The sequence below is a fragment of the Pinus tabuliformis genome, chromosome 9 (assembly GCF_031772625.1).
Source record: "Pinus tabuliformis cultivar Carrire ecotype Pingquan chromosome 9, CPIR1, whole genome shotgun sequence".
Taxonomy (NCBI): Eukaryota; Viridiplantae; Streptophyta; class Pinopsida; order Pinales; family Pinaceae; genus Pinus; species Pinus tabuliformis.
Genome location: NC_142307.1, coordinates 1,973,417,289 through 1,973,436,961, shown reverse-complemented (window position 1 = coordinate 1,973,436,961; position 19,673 = coordinate 1,973,417,289). Strand labels below are relative to the sequence as shown.

The window sequence follows — 19,673 nt, the reverse complement described above, 5'->3', positions numbered from 1 at the left end:
GTTTCATATTAATACACATTAATATTTTATTTTCCCTCAGTTTAGACTTAGGGACTCCATTAGAATAATAAATTCAATGTGAGATCATAGGACGGAGCTCTGCAAAGAAAAAGAAGTTGGAGCTTCTGCAATTCGAACTCGCAACATGTCGAGCCCAGCCAAGAAGGAACAACAGCATGCTGAGAAGGAACCTGAGATGGAAGCACAGTCAGACTTCGTTGAAGTTGTTGCCGTCGAGCTTCTAGTTCCCCCAGGATGGAAGAAACAGAATGAGCCGAGGCAGGTGCGAGGTCGCCTCTCTGAATTTTCAGGGTTTATCAAGATGGGTTCTAGAAGTAGTTCTCCCTACTGGTGCCATGCTTGCAATCGTATGTCAAGATTATCGGCCAGAGACCCTACCCTTTGTCCCACCTGTGGCGGAGGGTTTATAGAGGAAGTAAGTGATGGCATTTCGATCTCTCGAACAAACCCCTTTGAGGGCTTCTTAATGGAGGACAGAGAGAGGCCTTCTGGGGCTGACCTCATGGCCGCCTTGCTCAGCCGGCTGAACAACCGAGGAATCAATGAAGGCCATGACCACATCCATGACCGGATGTTCTACAGTCCCCTTCTGATTCTCAAACGGGGCCCGATGGGGGCTAAGGGCCACATGGAGTTAATTTTGGGTGGCGATACAGAAAAAGAACCCAGGGCCTTGCCTGCAAACTTTGGGGATTATTTCATGGGCTCTAGATTAGAACAACTCATAGAACAGTTGTCTCAGAATGATAGATGCAGCCCTCCTCCTGCCCCAAGTGCAGCCGTGGATGCAATGCCCACGATTAAGATCAATACTCGGCATCTAGTTAACAATTCGCATTGCCTTGTCTGCAAGGACCGGTTCGAGGTCGGCGGCGAAGCCAGGGAGATGCCCTGCAAGCACATTTACCATTCAGAATGCATACTTCCCTAGCTGGTTCAACACAATACGTGTTTTGTCTGTCGCCATGGATTGTCGGGCAGCATTCCTAATGGCACACAGGCTAGATCTTCATTCAAGTCCAGCAATGCCGCCTCATACCCCTCTGCACCTTCAGCATCCGGCAGCCAAGGAAGCACATCCAATAATTATTTCCCTGAACCCTCGGCAACCATCGGCTACCAGCATTGCTCAACAGATTCATGAACAAGTGCATGGACGAGCAACGACGAGTCCCGCTATATGGACTGTCTGCGGAGACACCATTGCACACATCCGATAATTATTTCCCTGAACCCTCGGCAACCATCGGCTACCGGCATTGCTCAACAGTGCAGCGATTCATGAACAAGTGCATGGACGAGCAACGACGAGTCCCGCTATATGGACTGTCTGCGGAGACACCATTGCACGGCCTAGAAACCCCCAAACGGAAGCAGAATCCCTGGTAAACCCTCAGCGATATCAAATTTTTATTAAAACCCCTTTGGGGATATCTATCTTGGTTTGGGTTCTTGCAACAAACTCTGTTTTACATTTGAAGAATAGCATTTTCCACCATATTGGATATCCTGTCAGATCTCAACATCTGATATATGGGGGCAGAGCTCTCCAGGACACCAGACCTCTCATGGACTATAATATTATATCTACATCTACAATAATACTCAATATGAGACTGAGAGGTGGCGCAGCAGCAGACTACAATAAATCAAAACAAACAGGAGGCGGCATAGAGAGTAGTTCAACAAAAAATATAGAAACACAATAGAAGCACAAAAATGCAGGGCTTTCCTTCAAGAACATCCTCCAAGGGAAAAATACTCCTACAGCGACACCAAAGCAAGCTGGAACTGAACCTAGCCCATATATTGTGGAGCAATTGAATTATACCCCATAATTAAACATAGATATACCGAAAACAGATGAACACTGTAATATTTTTGAAAAACAAGCTATTATCTGTAGATTCAACTGTTTTTGGCCAAAACCTGTCGAGCTCTTCCATTGGATTTTCACAAACTGGACTACACACTGTGAAATTCATCTCTATTCCAAGGGTTTCTTCATTGTAAATTTCCCTTCAACAAATGCCAGAGACATTTTATTACAGGAAGGACCATGTGTTATGCTCTTAACCTGCAAAATGATACCCAAATACAGAATATGCGAAGAAAAGATACCCAGAACACAGAATAGCAATGATTTTATTATTCAGAGAGTAATGTTCACTTGCCTCTTCGAGGGGGCAACCTCAAATAGAGCAAAGCTCGATTACAAAATAAGACACGATGCTCGTCGCAGGGAGTCTCTATCCTTTATATATGACTCATACATGCAATACCACAGGCCAATACCGTGGGTTTTATTAATACCATCTATCTAATACTACGGCCCATTTGCAACTAACTGTGGTCCCGTCATTAATTGCGGATTAACCACTTACAATTATTAATATGGGCTTTATTGACTCTTACTATGATGTGATCCCATTACATAAATAAGGGGGTTAGGGTGGGACCCTAACATGCCCTCCCCCTTAAGACTAGCCTTGTCCTCAAGGCTGAAGCTGCGGAAACTGCTGAAGAATAGTGGCTGGTTCCCAAGTTGCATCTTCCGGAGAGGTGTCTTTCCATTTGACGAGGACTTCCTTAATCATGCGGCCGCGCAGTTGCTTGTCTCGTGTGTCTAGGACCTGTTCGGGTTGAAGCCAGATGGACCCTTCTTCGTCTAATTCAGGTAGACTGGTCTGAATTCTGCAATTGTTCCCAATCACTTTCTTGAGGCATGAGACATGGAAAACTAATGGATTTTTGCAGTAGGTGGTAAGGCCAACTTGTAAGCCACTTCTCCAATGCGCTGAAGTACTTGATATGGTCCGTAGAATTTGGGAGATAGTTTCTGACACCCCTTGTCTTTGAGTGATGTTTGCTTATATGGTTGTAGCCGTAAAAAGACCTGATCCCCTTCTTGAAATTGGCGCTCTGAGCAATGTTGATCTACCTGTTGCTTCATGCGGTTCTGAGCTTGATGAAGATTCTTTCGAAGATGGGCGAGCATGGTTGCGCGGTGTTGTAGGAGTTGATCCACTGCTTGGACTTTTGAGCACCCCTTGAGATACGAAGTAGGTGAAGGCGGGAGTTGACCATATACTGCTTCATAGGGAGTCATTTTGGTGGTGGCATGATAGTTGGTGTTATACCACCATTCAGCCAGAGGTAACCACTGTACCCAAAGGTGTTGCTTTTTTGAAGTGAAACACCTAAGGTAGGTTTCTAGACATTTGTTAACGGCTTCGGTTTGACCATCTGTTTGCGGATGATAGGAAGTACTGAGTTTTAGTTGAGTGCCTTGTATCTTGAAGAGTTCCTGCCAAAAATTACTGGTGAAGATCTGGTCGCGATCGGACACAATAGAAGTGGGCATGCCATGCAATTTGAAGATCTGATCCATGAAAGATTGAGCGACCAAAGTTGGTGTAAACGGGTGTGGTAGGGCGCAGAAATGAGCATACTTCGACAGTCGGTCCACAACCACCATGATGACTGACTTGTTCCCTGACTTTGGAAGACCTGTAATGAAATCCATAGAAACCTCCATCCAAATTGATGCCGGAATGGGCAATGGTTGTAATGTGCCTGGTGTGTTGACGGTTTCCCCTTTGTGGCGTTGACAGACATCGCATTCTGCTACGAAAGTAAGGATGTCCTTTTTCATGCCTGTCCAAAAAAATGATCTTCTGGTGCGAGCATACGTCTTCTGAAAGCCCGAATGTCCTACAATGGGAGATGAGTGCAATTCTGCCAAAATGCGACTTTTGAGGGTGGATGTTGGTGATATTACGACTCTGTCCTTGTAGCAAAGAATATCATCCTGCCACGAGTAGCCCTTGGTGGAATTTGGATCTACCTGCAATTGAGAAATGAGTTGGGAGAGCCCGGGGTGTGAAAACCATTCCCTGTGAGCCTCTTCAATCCATTCTGGAATGGGGAGGGAAATTGCTAGCAGAGTACTTTCCTCCTCAAATTGGCGAGATAATGCATCTGCTACACTATTGTCTTTCCCTTTCTTGTAAATGATCTCATAATCATATCCCAGCATTTTGGCGAGCCATTTATTTTGTTGTGGGGAGGATAGGCGTTGCTCCAAAAAATATTTAAGACTGTGATGATCAGTGCGGATTTGAAAACGTCGCCCCAATAAGTAAGGTCGCCAGGTCTCGACTACATGTAAGATGGCCATCATTTCCTTCTCGTAGGTAGATTGGCCCAGATTCCTCCCACTTAGTTGTTGGCTTGTGAAGGCCAAAGGTCGCCCTTCCTGCATCAAGACCGCCCCAATACCTGTACACGAAGCATCACATTCAATGACAAAAGATTTGGTGAAATCAGGTAGTGCTAAGACTGGAGTGGAACACATGGCATTTTTTAGAGTTGTAAAGGCCTGTTGTGCTTCCTCATTCCAGAAGAATGAATTTTTCTTTAAGAGTTGGGTGAGGGGCTTCGCTATGCGACCATAGTTGCGGACAAATTTACGATAATAGCCTGTGAGACCCAAAAATCCTCTCAAGCTCTTCAAGGTCTTAGGTTGAGGCCATTCCTGCATTGCCTGGATCTTTTTGGGGTCCACCTTGACACCTTCACGCCCCACAATGTGGCCCAAATATTCTACTTCTGCCATGCCAAACGAACACTTGGACATCTTGACAAATAATTTATGCTTGCGGAGCAGTTGCAAGAGTAGATCTACATGTTGAAGATGTGCGGCCCAAGTGCAACTATAGATGAGGATGTTATCGAAGAAGACAAGGACAAATTTCCTGAAATATGGTTTGAGAATGTGGTTCATAAGGCTCTGAAAAGTAGAGGGGGCATTACAAAGACCAAATGACATGACCAGGAATTCATAATGGCCTTCATGAGTTCTGAAAGCAGTCTTGGGAATGTCGACTTCCTTCATGTGAATTTGGTGGTAGCCTGAGCGAAGATCCAGCTTAGTGAAGAATTGAGCCCCATTGAGTTCATCCAGCAAATCATCAACCACCGGGATGGGAAATTTATCTTTGACTGTCAACTTATTGAGGGCCTTGAAGTCGGGACACATCCGCCATTCCCCGTCTTCCTTGAGCACCATGACCACTGGGGATGAATAAGGACTAATGTTGGGACGAATGACACCTGCTTCCAAAAGTTCCTTGATTATTTTTTCTATTTCATTCTTTTGGGTGAACGGATATCTGTATGGGCGCACATTTCGGGGTTGGGCCCCTGGAACCAATGTGATGCTATGATCATGTTCCCCTCGTGAGGGTGGAAGCTCATGAGGCTTGTCAAAGACCGGCAGATGGTTATTTAAAATCTGTTGCATCTCAGGATGAATTGGCAGAGGCTTGGTTTCGACTGCCTGGATGGCATTAAATTGAGCTACAACTCCATGATTGCCTTTTTTTAACAATTTTTCCATTCTATGCGAGCTGATGATAGAGGGGGCTCCCGCCTGGAGTCCACGGAGGGTATGTGTGTAGTTGTTCTGCTTAAAACTCATATATAACTCCTGTAAATCCATTGTGATTGGCCCAAGAGTGTGGAGCCATTCAGTGCCGAGGACAATGTCGCAACCCCCCATGTGTATGGCAAACATGTGGGTTTTCAACTGATAATCCCCCATTTGAAGTTTGACATTTTCACAGCGGCCTTCACATTTCATTGTGCCTCCATCCGCAATTTGTACTTGGAAGTTAGAAACTGCTCGTACAAAACAATGCACTGCTTCTGCGACTTTTTGATGGATGAAATTATGTGTACTTCCACTATTAATCAAGACTACTACTGGGTGATGTTTAATAAAACCTCGGATTTTGAGAGTTTGAGGGGAAGAAATCCCTGCCAAAGCATGCAACGAAATAACTGGTTCGTCAGAGACATTGTCCTTTTGGTTGTCTTCTTCTAGCGGCTCATGTTCCTCAAGTGGTGGATCTTCCTCTGCTGAGCTGTAGTTAGTGGCATCAATTTGAAAAAATTTGGGCTCCTTGCATTTATGGCCTGGGGAGTATTTTTCATCACAGTAGTAACAGAGGCCTTGCTTTCTTCTTTCGGCCATTTCCGCAGGTGACACCTTTTGGACCTTAAGTGTTTGAGTCGTGTTGTGAGCCTGTGGGGGGCGACCTTTAGCTGAGAAATTTGGGCGACTGTATTGGGCTGCTAATGCACGTTCCACGTTACGAGCTACCTTGCAAGCCTCCGTCCATGCGGGAGGGTGGTGCAGTAGGACTTGGGCTTTGATAGCTTCTTTAAGACCGCTGATAAAACATTCCGTGTAGAACACATCTGAGAGACCCCAAGTGCGGAAGGCTAAGGCTTCAAAAGCTGTAATATACTCATCCACTGTACCAGTCTGTCGGAGCTTAGTAAGACGACCCAAAAAAGATGATTCCTGGTCAAAGCGGTCTTGAAGAGCTTTGGTGAATTTGGTCCAAGTCCTAAAAGGTCCAGTGCAATGTTGATGCCATTCCCACCATTGCCACCTTTCATTGTCCAAGTACATGCTCCCCAACATAAGCTGAGTCGCATCATTGAAGATGTGATTCAGTTTGAAATACTGCTCCATTTGTGCTATCCATGCCGATGGGTGAGAACCTTCAAATTTATGCATATCCAACTTGGGAGGTCGCTAACTTGGTGGGTGTGCCAGACATGAGGAGAGTGGCTAGACTCACCCTCATTGTGTTCATTGCCATTATACTCCTCCTCGTGGGCTTGCTCCTTGCCCTTCGGGACTATTTTCTCGACCATGCTACATAGTCTGGTAAGCTGAATGTGGAGGTTTTGCATTGATTCTTCAAGTTTGTCCATCCTTTCATTGGCCATCGCTTGAGCTCTAGTTTCTACCATACACCAACCTGATTTTTTTTTTTTGAAAATTGGGACCGCCTAAAAGAAATTTTCACTAAGTGGATGGTACCACCGTGCTCAGCTCGTCGTCCTGATTCTGATGGGTTAGATCACCAATAAGCGCCCCGAAAGATCTCAGATTTTTTTTTTTGTTTTGAAAACTCCTAACGGAGTTTTACTCCTCCTTCCTTATCAATACTGCAGTCGCCAAATCCTCAAAATGTCAATGCGGCCAAAAGTCCTGCGAAAATTATACCCCGGTATAGGAACGACTCCGATCTGGTGGAGCTGAGAGATCTGAATGGCGGATCTGATAGCTCTGGGCGGCAGAACAGACTGCTTCTGCGGATCTGATGGATCTGATAGATCGGAATAGTTGATCTGCGAACTCGAGACTGCGGGACTGATGTCTGCTGCTGTTGTACCCCTTTTCACAAGCGGATCTGGAAGAGATGATGTGTGATCCCCCGATAGAAAAGGGAACTATGGTCTTGAGGAGTGTCAGGTGCTACAGATCGCAATATACATAAGGGTCTGGCAGCAGTACTCGGCCCAATGTTTCAGGGCTCTAACTAAGGAGGATCGACCGTACCCTTAGCCGTACAACCCGACTACCCTATTGTACGGGCGAGTAATCTCTCCGAGTGCTGTTCTCGGTGTACTGTAGCCGCAAGACGGCCGACGGTTTATCTATGGCGAGGTTTCAAGGGAGCCTAGGGGGCTTCCGATATACCCAGAGGGTACGTGGAAGACAGTCCGTGCGCGGTTCTGTCTAATGCGCTACTACTCGAAGGGGTACCCACAGGGGTTACAAGGGAGTCCAACAGACGTGACCACCTCTTGTATTTCCTGCGTGCATGCCTCCCCAAATCCGCAGGTTTATGCGCTCAACGACAGATCCCGTGGTTTAAAGACGCCGGAACACGTCTCTAGCCAAAAAAAAAAAATTGCTAAGAAATGGAGATCCCACCGGCCCTGGAAAGTGCTCTGATACCACTTGTTATGCTCTTAACCTGCAAAATGATACCCAAATACAGAATATGCGAAGAAAAGATACCCAGAACACAGAATAGCAATGATTTTATTATTCAGAGAGTAATGTTCACTTGCCTCTTCGAGGGGGCAACCTCCGATAGAGCAGAGCTTGATTACAAAATAAGACACGATGCTCCTCGCAGGGAGTCTCTATCCTTTATATATGACTCATACATGCAATACCACGAGCCAATACCGTGGGTTTTATTAATACCATCTATCTAATACTACGGCCCATTTGCAACTAATTGTGGTCCCGTCATTAATTGCGGATTAACCACTTACACTTATTAATATGGGCTTTATTGACTCTTGACTATGACGTGATCCCATTACATAAATAAGGGGGTTAGGGTGGGACCCTAACACCATGGTTCTGGGGATCCACAGGCCTCTTCATCACACCATGTTTTCCAGAATTTGAAGCAAATACTATGGTTGTATCCAAGATGCCTGTATGGGTCTGTTTATACAATCTCCCATTACATCTTCGGAACCAACAATTCCTTGCAGGTATTGGCAACACCATTGGGAGATACATTAAAACGGACTCACAAAGACTTGAGGAAAGAATTTTCACTTTTGCATGAATTTGTGTTTAAGTAGATATCAGCAAAGGCCTGCCAAACCGCATACAATTGAAACACAAACAAAGGTGCTAGACACAGATACTAGATTATAAAAATACAGTATTTAGATGCAAAATCTGCCGGCAAACAGGACAACTACAAAATACGTGCCCTGAAGCCAAAAAAGATACCCGAAGAAAGAAAAAAACAAGGAAGCAATTCAAGGGATGGCAATTTCCCCCACCATTGTCAAATGAGGAGGAGGAAGCTGATGTGGAACATCCCATATCCAATGAGAACAATCAGATGGACAAAGACCCAGAAATACAGGTGACAAATCCACAAGATCCGATGGACTCACAATCGGCAAAAATACCAGATACAATGGATACCAGTGGCTCAAAGGGACTACATACATCAGACAATTCTAATTCTGATAAGGACAACCCTCAACCTATGGCTGACACTTCGCTTGCACTTGTATCTTCGATGCCGACTCAAGGGGAGTGGCGAAAGGTTGAGAAGAAAAAAGGGAGAAAAGCATGACCTTTCTCCCCATCTGTATAATATTTTTTTTGCTTTCTATGAACATCTGATCAACAGTCTTTGACTTGCTGATGAATGCGTCTCGCATCTACAACATGTAATTTTGTTTTCATTAATAAAATTACAATTTTTCTTTCGGAAAAAAGGGACTCCATTAAAAATATTAATTATTCTAATATCTCTTGAACTATTTAGAATCTGCCCAAACCCTTTCTGGGTATTGGAGATTTCATGTGCCCCAACCTCTCCACCAAATTTCGTGGCTAGAGCACATCCGGTGCTACCCCAAATCAACAAAAACCCATGCCTCAAGAACAACAATAATAAATTTATTTTTCTCTTTTCATTAAATACATAAAAATCATGATTACATATGTCATTATGAAGACTGAACTTAGTTACATATTTCAACAAAATCAATCTTCTGTGGAATCTTTTGATTATTAGAAATTTGTAATGAATTGTTATCACCGAACTGAATTGTGCAAACTTTGGTTTTTTCGGAACATAAGTTTGTTGTTTCTGATTTGAGTGACATAGATATGCAAATTGATTGAGTTGCTTGTTCTTGTGATTCGGATGTTGATAAGGAGTTCTTGTGGTTTGATTTTCCCTTATCTTGTGTGTGACAACTTCCTGATTTACTTCAAATACTGATGTTGTTGAGTTGGTTACAAAATCTTCCACCGGAGGTACTCTTTCCTCTCATGCTCTTCTTCCTTTGCCCTTCCTTGACTAACTAGCAAGGGCAAGGTTCTCATCATCACCCTTACAGTGGCTCCCATGAAGAGACTCCTCTCGAATCTAATCCTAAATAAAGTCATTCCATAGCCTCTCCCAATTGGGGTAGATTCTCACGTGCTATGATCTCTTTGACAAAGGATGCTCATGGCGGGGAAAAGTCATTCAAGGTTGTTCTCACAATCTCCTCATTTAATACTTTCTCCCCAACTACAGCCAATATGTCTCGAACCTATGTTATCTTAGTGAGATATGTAGCAATTGTATCTGACTTGGATATCTTGGTGTTTCTTAGCTTCTCCTTCAACACCATTATTATGTTTGCATTGTTGCCTTGATATAGCTTGGTCAAAGCCTCCCACATTTTCCTGGCAAATTTCTTCATGGAGAGATGAAGGATCACATGATCCTTCACCCCATCCAAGATAATTCTCCTAGCCTTTACATCGTCTTGGTTAAAGATGGCCAATTCTATAGAATCAATAGGAGAAATGAGATTGTTACAAACTTCCAAATCCCATTCTCCAGTAGTATTAATGTTATTCTCTCCTCCTAGGAACTGTAGTTGGATGCACCCTCGAACCAATCTTCAAACCATAGTCCATTTGTAGCCAAATTCCCAACTTCCAAACTAAATACTCAAAACCCCATAAAATAATTGTTGGAAAAAAAAATTGTTGTAAACCTGTGTGACAAATCTTCCTTCTCGGAGTTTTAGTGCTCTGATACCATGTTTAACTTTTTAAACCAAGTCAAATTTATCTCTCACAATTGTTTTATACCCTAAAAAATATTTATGCTCAAATAAATTCTGAAATTGTTGGAAAATATAGAGATTGGTATTTATAACTTCACAATAAAATTAGGAAACAAAAATGAATTGGAAAATCAACCACAAGATAGCAGGAATTTTATGTCCAACAAATCTTCCTTCACTTTTATTAATCTGGAAAAATAGGGCCCTGACCCACAAAGAAATACATAGAAATAACAAAAATAAACTAAACCTAGAAACGACCCTCTAGATTTTTGACCTAAGGGAGATTTTGCCTTTAGAAATTGGTTGCTCTAGAAGATAAATCGGCCCTGGCAAATCTTGGCCGATACCTACAAATTTCAGCCCTCCTAATCATACATCTTATGCACTGGAAGTCTCAAACTCTCGGCCCCTCTAGCAAAACTCGACTTCCAGGTTTAATCCCTCTAGCAAACTCGGCCCTTCTCCCTTTACTTCATGCAACCAACTAGAAATATCGTCCTATTCAAAGGCTTGAGATACTACATTTTATGTTAACTTTCAATACCAAATTTGATTTGATTTTCCTACCTAAATATTTTATACCCAGAAAATACTTCACCAAGTAAAAAAAAAAAAAAACTAAAAACTGTTGAAAATTAATACACTAGCATTTTAACTTTATAAACTTGTAGTGGAAAGTAACTGGAAAACCAATCACATAACACAACAGAGCAAACAAAAAAATCCCAACAAATTTTCCTTCACTTTCTATCACACTAGAAAATTAGGCCCTCCTTCAAGAAAGAACTGGAACCACAGAGAATACACAAAAATTACAACAATGGAACCTGGCAACCGGCCCCCAAAAATTCAATCTACAATTATGCTAGTTGTCTCCACAATTTTGACATGCCTGAAGTTTGACACAATCTCAGTCTTGACCCCAAGCAAACTTGGCCCCTTCACCTATGCACTCAACCTCCAAAACTCTTGCTCACTCGAACCTCTAGTTGCACACCTTACTCTGCTCTTCAGTATTAAGTCCCTCACTCTCTTGAGAAAATCGCTCTCTCAGTCACAAAATGCATCTTTCACCTCTCTCTTAGGCTTATTTTATAATTTCATTCAACAAAACCCCTAACCTGAATCTTCAAACTAATGAATGGCTAGGATTAGAACCCATGCCTCACTTGAGATTAACGATAGAGATTAGATCTAAGTCACTTAAATAATTAAACTATTTATCCTTAGAAAGTTGGTTCAATAGCCAACTTAATCAATTAAATTAATCGATGGATGTTTCCTAAGTTAGACTTAGGAAAGAAAACATATTAATCATTTAGTCCTCATGAGCAAGCACCTAAAGAGGATATTGGACATCTTTTGCTTGCTTGACACCTAGCCTATGCAAAAGCGTTTGTCTGATCTATAAATATCAACGCTTCCTCCTAGCGAGAAAGGTATTTTGCACCACCCCCAACTTATCTCTGTAAAACAAAATGTTACCCTTCGCTAAGGGCTTAATGAGAATATCTACCACCTACTCATATGTGGAGATATACTTGAGCTTCATAGCTCCCTCTTGGAAACTGTCTCTAATGAAATAATATTTGATCTCTGTATTTTCGACCTTTCATGAAACACTGTATTCTCCAAGAGCTTGATGCAACTCTAATTTTCACAATGAAACATTGTTGGATGATCCAACTCAAGACCAAATAATTTTGTGAGTATCTTGTGAAGGCAAATGGCCTCACAACTCGCCAAGTTAGTTGCCATGGAAGACTACTTGTTGAACCATGAGATCATTGTTGCCCCAAACTGAAACAGCACCAAGAGGTGGTTTTCCTGTCCACTACACTCCCAATTTAGTCTGAGTCTATATAGCCTACAAACTACACTCCACCCTTGACATCCTTGTGTCCATGCTCCATTGCACCTGAAAGATACCTAAGCATGAGCTTCGTTGCCACCCAATGTACCATCTTCGACTCGACCAGAAACTAGCTCAACATGTTCACAACGAAACATATATCTACCCTGGTGTTGACCAAATACATTAAAGCATGTACAATGTGGGATGCACCAATTCTAACTCAAAAGCATTGAACTTCCTCAAGTTGGTAATCATGGGTGTCATCACAGGCTTGCAATCCACCATTTTGAATCTCTTTAAGATTTCAACGGCATACTTCCCCTGTCCAAGGCATATCTCACTTGTCTACCACCACAACTCCAACCCCAAAAAGTAGTGCATCATGATGATGTTCTTCATCTCAAACTTTGCAGCTAGGTCTCTCTTCACATCTCTATGGGCTTCTTTGCCCCTATAAGATAGAGGTCATTTAGACAAAGAAACATAATGAGTGGATCGTCACCAACTAGTATATAGTACAAGTTAGAACTCATCTCACTCTTGGTGAGGCCCATGCCCAGTATATACCATCAATCGTCGAGTACCATGCCCTAGGTACTTGCTCCTCCTCCTGATTTGAAGACGGAGCACCTATTGCTAGTGTCGTTGGCCTCTCCTCAACCATAAAAAATTCTCGCACTCGATCATCTACGACTACTGCTATCGATCACTTGCGACTGCTACTATGGTATCATGTGACTTCCTCAAGGCTTTGTGCTGCTCAAATCTCGCATCCCACTCGCCACAGTCTTCCCTTATGATGGAGTGCACACCTTGTATGCCTTAAAATTCTCACTATACCCAACAAAAATGCCCTTTTATCTTGATGGCTCTAACTTTTCCCTCTTCTCTAATGGTAGATAGATATACATCGGACACCCTAAGACGTAAATGTCCCACCTTTGGTTTCACTCATGTCAACACCTCCTCTACGGTCTTGGACCCCAAGACTTTGTGAGGACTCTTGTTCTGAATGTAAATTGTTGTATTGCACACCTCACAAGAACATGGGCAGATCATGATCATGGATCATGGATCATGGCTTTACTAGCCTCAAAGATGGCCCTATTTTTCCTCTTAGCAACCTCGTTTTGTTGCACGTTATATGGAACTATCAACTCTCTCTTGATGCATGCCTATCTGCAAAATACCTTGAACTCATTGAAGGTTTACTCACCCCCATTATCCAATCTAAGGACCTTGACATTGCTCCTAGTTTGGTTCTCCGCGAGACCTCATCCTTAGTCTTCATGAAGTAGATCCAGGTCCTCCTAGACAATCATCAATAAAGGTAACATAATAGTTGCACCCACTCAAGGACCCCACTGACATAGGACACCACACCTCAGAATGTACTAGATCCAACAACCCTTTGGACCTTTTGGACCTACAATCACTGCTTGGGAAAGCAGTGTTGCCATACTTGCCTCAAGGGCACCCTTTGCAAACACCTTGTTGCTCCATGCTAAACTCAGGAAAACCATGGACAATCTCTCGTGATATAGGTAAAGCCCTATGATGTAAATGTGTCATCCTCCTGTGCCAAAACTCGCATAAGTTGTCACTCCCATGAACCAAGGCCCTCGCTAGTTGACCCCTCAGCGTATACATATTACCATCTCTCCTCCCAATGACCCATCTTGTACTCGAACTAGACGATCTCAGCCTAGCAATCACTTTTCCATCTCAGAAAAGAACTTCATAGCCCTTGTCTTCCATGGCTGAGAGTCTGAGACTATAAGAAGGTTATTATGTAGCCCTAGAACATATAAAACATCTATAACCTCCATGGGTTCACTTGACTCTAGTTGAAACTATATAGTTCCAACTCCCTCCACTGCACACTTGGCATTGTTGCCAAGCTCCACAATAAGATCTAGGTCATCCTCTCTTAGGCTAGCAATAACTCTCGTAATCTCGTCATATGACGAGATGCTCCACTATCCACGGACCATGTAGCAAACTCACTCACCAATGAGTTTGATGATACAACAACATATGACTTCCCCTTACCCTTATTTTTGTTCGAGCATTGGCCTGCATAGTGGCCAAACTTGTGACATGCAAGGCATTTCACTTTATTCATGTCCTTTTCTCCAACTCCTACGGTACTCTTTCCTCTCGGGTTTTTCTTGCCATTCCCCTTGCCCTTCCTTGCCTAATTGGCATGGAAGAGGTTCTCAATATCACCCTTAGAGTGGATCCCATGAAGGGACTCCTCTCGAATCTCCTAATATATGAAGTCATCCCATAACCTCTTCTAGTAAGGTAGGTGTTCACATGTTATGCTCCCTTTGACAAACATTTCCCAATGCTTGGAAAATTCATCAAGAGTTGTTCTCACCAATCCTAGATTTGGCATGACCTCCCCAATTGCAACCAACTCATCTCGGAACTGTGTGATCAGTTGAGATAGGAGGCAACTATATCTAACTTGGATATCTAAGTGTTTCTCAGCTTCTCCTTCAACACCATTTTTCTATTTGCGTTGTCGCTTTGAAATCACTTAGTCAAATCCTCCCAAATTTCCTTAACTAATTTCTTTATGGAAAGACGAGGGATCACATCATCCTTCACCCCGTCCAGAATGATTCTCCTGGCCTTCACATCCTTTTAGTTATGGATGGACAATTGTGTAGCATCAATAGTAGGGGTGAGTTGTTGATCTACGAACTCCCAGATCCCATTCTCTATCAACATCAATGTATTCTCTCCTTCCAAGGACTGTAGTTGAATGCACCCTCCAACTGATCTTCAAATCTTAGTCCAGCAGTAGCCATCCTCCCAAATTCCAAATCAATTACTCAAAAACCCCCAAAAAATATATTTGTTGAAAAGAATAAATATTTTGTTGTTGTAAACACCAGTGACAAATTTCATCTTCCTACTCCTAAAAATTTTAGTGCTCTTATACCATGTTAACTTTTAATACCATATCTGATACAAGAGCGAGCCAATCAGATACAAGACCATTGTGTAAGCTACAGGTGCAATGCTAGAACAGAACACAGAGAATACAAATGAACCATCGGACGATGCAAGTCATAAATGTTAAGTGTTAAAGTCTGGCCATATAAGTAAGCCGCCAAAGGGTATGATGCAAGCCTTTTATACAAACTTGCGAGCCTCAGAAAAGAATATTCGAACCATAGAATTATTTGCGCACCTCAGATGAAATTAATAGTGAGCTTCAGATTAATGCGAGAAGAGTATATGGATGTGAGCCTCTTTCATACCTCCTAATCTAACACAAGGATTCACTTTATATACACTACGATGGAGAATCAAACATAACCCTTACTAAAGTCGACATTGTAATTTGGAGAGAGAATTACTTGATTTTGAATTTTTGGTCAAAGTAGTATTTAAATATATTTCGCTTTGATAATGGCTTGCCCACATATGATTTTCCATATTAATAATAATAACAATGGGAGTGCCCCACACATATTAATAATATTTTCCTTGAACAATTTGAATTCTCCTTTGGGGCTTCTAATGGGGCAGTTGAGTTCCTATGCTAAATTCGTCCCATAGCTGCTCAAATTTCAACATTCACTACTTGGATGCCTTGATTTACATGGAGGAGGCGCAACACAGGTTGAAAATTAATAAAGTAGCGCAACTCATGTTACAGTGATACATAATTTGATCGTAGATCTATGATTCTGAGAATGGGTAGTGCCATTGGAACATGCACTAGCACTGTTGACATGCTTTGTGAGGTCGTAGCATAGAGGCACAAGTATAAACATCTACAACATCAATGGTGACCAACGGGGATGATCTAATGTACAACTATGCCAATATAAATGCGCAAGAGAGCATGTGGGAGCAGTAGGCCATGGTGGCTCAGGGATTGTGGGTCACCAAGGTGAGCAAGATCAAATGTCGAACACATTATGGATATCTTTGTGCTTGCTAGTCGGTAAAGCAATCATTTGACCCAGCTATGCTAGTTGAGAACGAGATGCGGACCGTACATGTCATGTTATATTTGATTTGCATGACACCTCGTGGAAAAATATCATGCCCAGCTATGTGTTTTAAAACTCCGACTTGGGTTCGAAACCGGGCAAGGGTCGGCTCCAACTCTTACTCCGAATCGGTATCGACTCGGCCAGTTTGATTTCAATGACTCGGTCGTTGTAAAAAATACATAAATATTTTTTTTATGAAAAAAAATAATTTTAAATATTTTCATTCATGTTTCCAAACACAAAGCATTAGAATAAAGAGAGAAGACAACATATGATCAAAGTAGGCTCATGAATATATCCATTATATCAAAATGGCACCCAATGCATTGTCCAAGGACCAATACATACATGATATAGAGATCAAAACAAAAGCACATAACCAAGGAGGCTCTAAATGGCCTCTACAACAAAAGTAAACTGTAAAACATCACTAGTCACCAATACTACTAGCTACTGCTAGAGAAGCCAACATCATTTGGCTCAGACTCTGAATCAAAGTCAAACAGGGAAACCCATGGCTCCTCTTCCTCAGCATCAACATCTCCAACTGCAACTGTAGAAGTAGTAGCACTAGCAGGCGCAACAGTTGCACGTTGAGATAGACGAGATATGTGCTTCCGTTGTGGCTAAGTAGAGGAAGTGGTTGCAACTGGAGTACTTGGGGTTGGGTCTAGTACAAGTGGATCTGCATTCAACTAAACATTATGTTCAACTAATGCCTCCATCTGTAAATCCAAATGAAGACCAATATCCTCATCAGAATCAAACTCTGTTGGATGACTCTCCACTACCCAATCTGATGTTGGATCAATATCTTCCAACACAATGGGATTTGTATTAGGTCTTTTGTTCAACAATTGGTTGCATCATAGACGAAGGTTGTATTGGACATAGACTAGATCATTTAACCGTTTTTGTTCCAAACAGTTTCTCTTCTTCATGTGAATCCTCTAAAAGACAGACCAATTGCGCTCGCACCCAATAGCACAATAAGTTTGACTCAAAATACGGATTGCAAACTTCTGCAATTGAGGACAATGGCTACCAAAAGCCTCCCACCATTATGCTACAAAAAACATAGTTGTGTAATGAGTTAGCTCAACAAATTATATCAACCTTTCAAATTATAAACAATTTAACAAAATAAGAATTTGAAAATTGAAATTTTTCTTTCCTTCGCTCATCTGCTTCCCTTACAATCCTTGCTAGGTTCTTGCCAAAGGTACCTGTGGCTCTGCTGAAACAAGTGATCTGTCAGTGTATCTCCAGTTGATCACTCTCCTTAGGGACCATGCGGTCAATGTAGTCAATCAATCCATCTCTAACCTCCCCAGTCAAAGCTTTTGCCTCCAAAGCTTTATAATGATACCTTGGGTTCAGAAAAAACTCAGCTACATGTATAGGGCGATGGAGTTGATTGTTCCATATTTGATCAATGATTTCCCAAATGGGCCCATACCTAGCCACTCTATCCTTGTATATGCCTTTATTTGCTCCTTTGCTTGATCCATAACCTCGTAAATGAAGCCCATAGCCAATATTTCCCCATCCACCAACCGCAACACCTTAACTAGTGGCTCAACAACCTTCACAATCTTTGTTGCCTTTTTCCAAAATATTTCTTCATTAACTTCCTTTCTCACATCTTTGCCATCCTGTTTGTGAGATCATTGACATTCATTCCATTCATCACTAGAAAACACCTTTGGAAGTTTCTATGTTGGGAAAGCATAGATTGCAATGTCAAAAAATGAGTTGCAAATCTAGTGATACCTGCCCCATGTGTGTTTCCTCATCAGGTTCAAAATCCATGAGTGATTGTAGATACATTTTGTTATGTTTTTGGCATGCTCTCCAGTGTTCTTGACCCAATCTATTTTGCCAATATCCTCAAGCATGAGGTCTATGCAATGTGCAGCACATGGGGTCCAAAAGATGGTTTTGTGTTTTTCTTCCAACATTTTACCAACAAGAACATAGTTAGAGGCATTACCTGTGATGATTTGAACAACATTAGCCACCCCCACCTCTTCAACAACCTCATCCAAAAGCTGAAACAACAGGTGTGCATCTTTCACACTATCAAATGCATCAACTGATTTTAGAAACATGGTCCCCTGTGGGCAAAAGATAAGAAAGTTTATGATGGTATGGTTCATTTGATCAGTCTATCCATCAAACATGATGGTACATCCTGTTTTTTCCCATGAGCTTTTGAAATCTTTCAAATATTCATCAATGGAGGAAACTTCATTTTGCAAAAGAGATCCCCTTAACTCATGCATAGTAGTGTCTTTGAAGCCCTTTCCAGCAGAAAATATGGCATCAAACATAGGTTCATAATATGGTGAACGAGAAGCATTAAAGGGGATATCAGCATCATACCACCATTTAGCTTTGTAATCACAGACAGTCTCACTCAATTCTTTCTTCCAATGGTCATCTAAAGTGGGTTGCATTTGACCTCTATTAGCTTGAGGACCATGTGCACTATCAGAGGGAGAGATGGGTGTGAAATAACTTTTGATATCACCCTTCTTTTTCATTTTACCCACGCCCTTTTCTTGAATAGGCTCCATGTTGAGTTTTGGTAGCATCGGATGTGCTCTAGCCATGAAATTTGGTGGAGAGATTAAGGCACATAAGATCTCCGAGACCCAGAAATCGTTTGGAGAAATTCCACTCAGATGAAGAGATATTAAAATAATTAATATTTTTAATGGGTCCCTAAGTCTAAACTTAGGAAAATAAAAATATTAATGTGTATTAATATAAAATAGGTGAGAAAGTTCTAAGTGACAAGGATCAAGCCAATTCTAATCTTAGCCGTTGAATAGGGACTTAATCTCGGTCGTTCAATCGTCAATAGGAAAAGTATACAAGGAGGCTTGAGGGTCAGTTGGAGACACACCAAGAGAGATCAAGAATTTGATTTTCTGGGGCAAGTTTTGCTGAGGAAATCGAGTTGGTGATTAGTTGCAGCGAGGGGCAATTCAGCAAGGGATTTTCATCCAAGGTTGAAGAATACATAGCAGAGCGGCAGTGAAATGTTGGGAGAGACAGTGCAGGCCCAAGAAAGGCTGACGCAGAGGTCGAAGGAGGCAGTGCAGAGGACGTAGAGGGCTGTAGAGGCTGATGCAAAGGCCGCAAAGGGCTTCAGAGGCAGAGCTGGGAAGAATCTATGGGGCAAACTGAGAGCAAATCAACGAGGAGAGGGTGACGCAGTTATAGAGCAGTGCTTGGAGCAACTTTCATTGTCCAGCACAAGGAACAGTCAGAGTCACTATGGGGTTGATCAT

General features: G+C 42.2%; 2 pseudogenes across 1 annotated transcript in view; one reads left to right on the top strand and one right to left on the bottom strand.

Moving 5' to 3' along the window:
• Positions 1 to 19,673, bottom strand: part of LOC149156913 (biotin synthase, mitochondrial-like) — a 179,995-nt pseudogene that overhangs the window by 8,725 nt on the left and 151,597 nt on the right. The window lies entirely within an intron of this gene.
• Positions 323 to 1,165, top strand: LOC149156914 (putative E3 ubiquitin-protein ligase RHC1A; annotated as a pseudogene).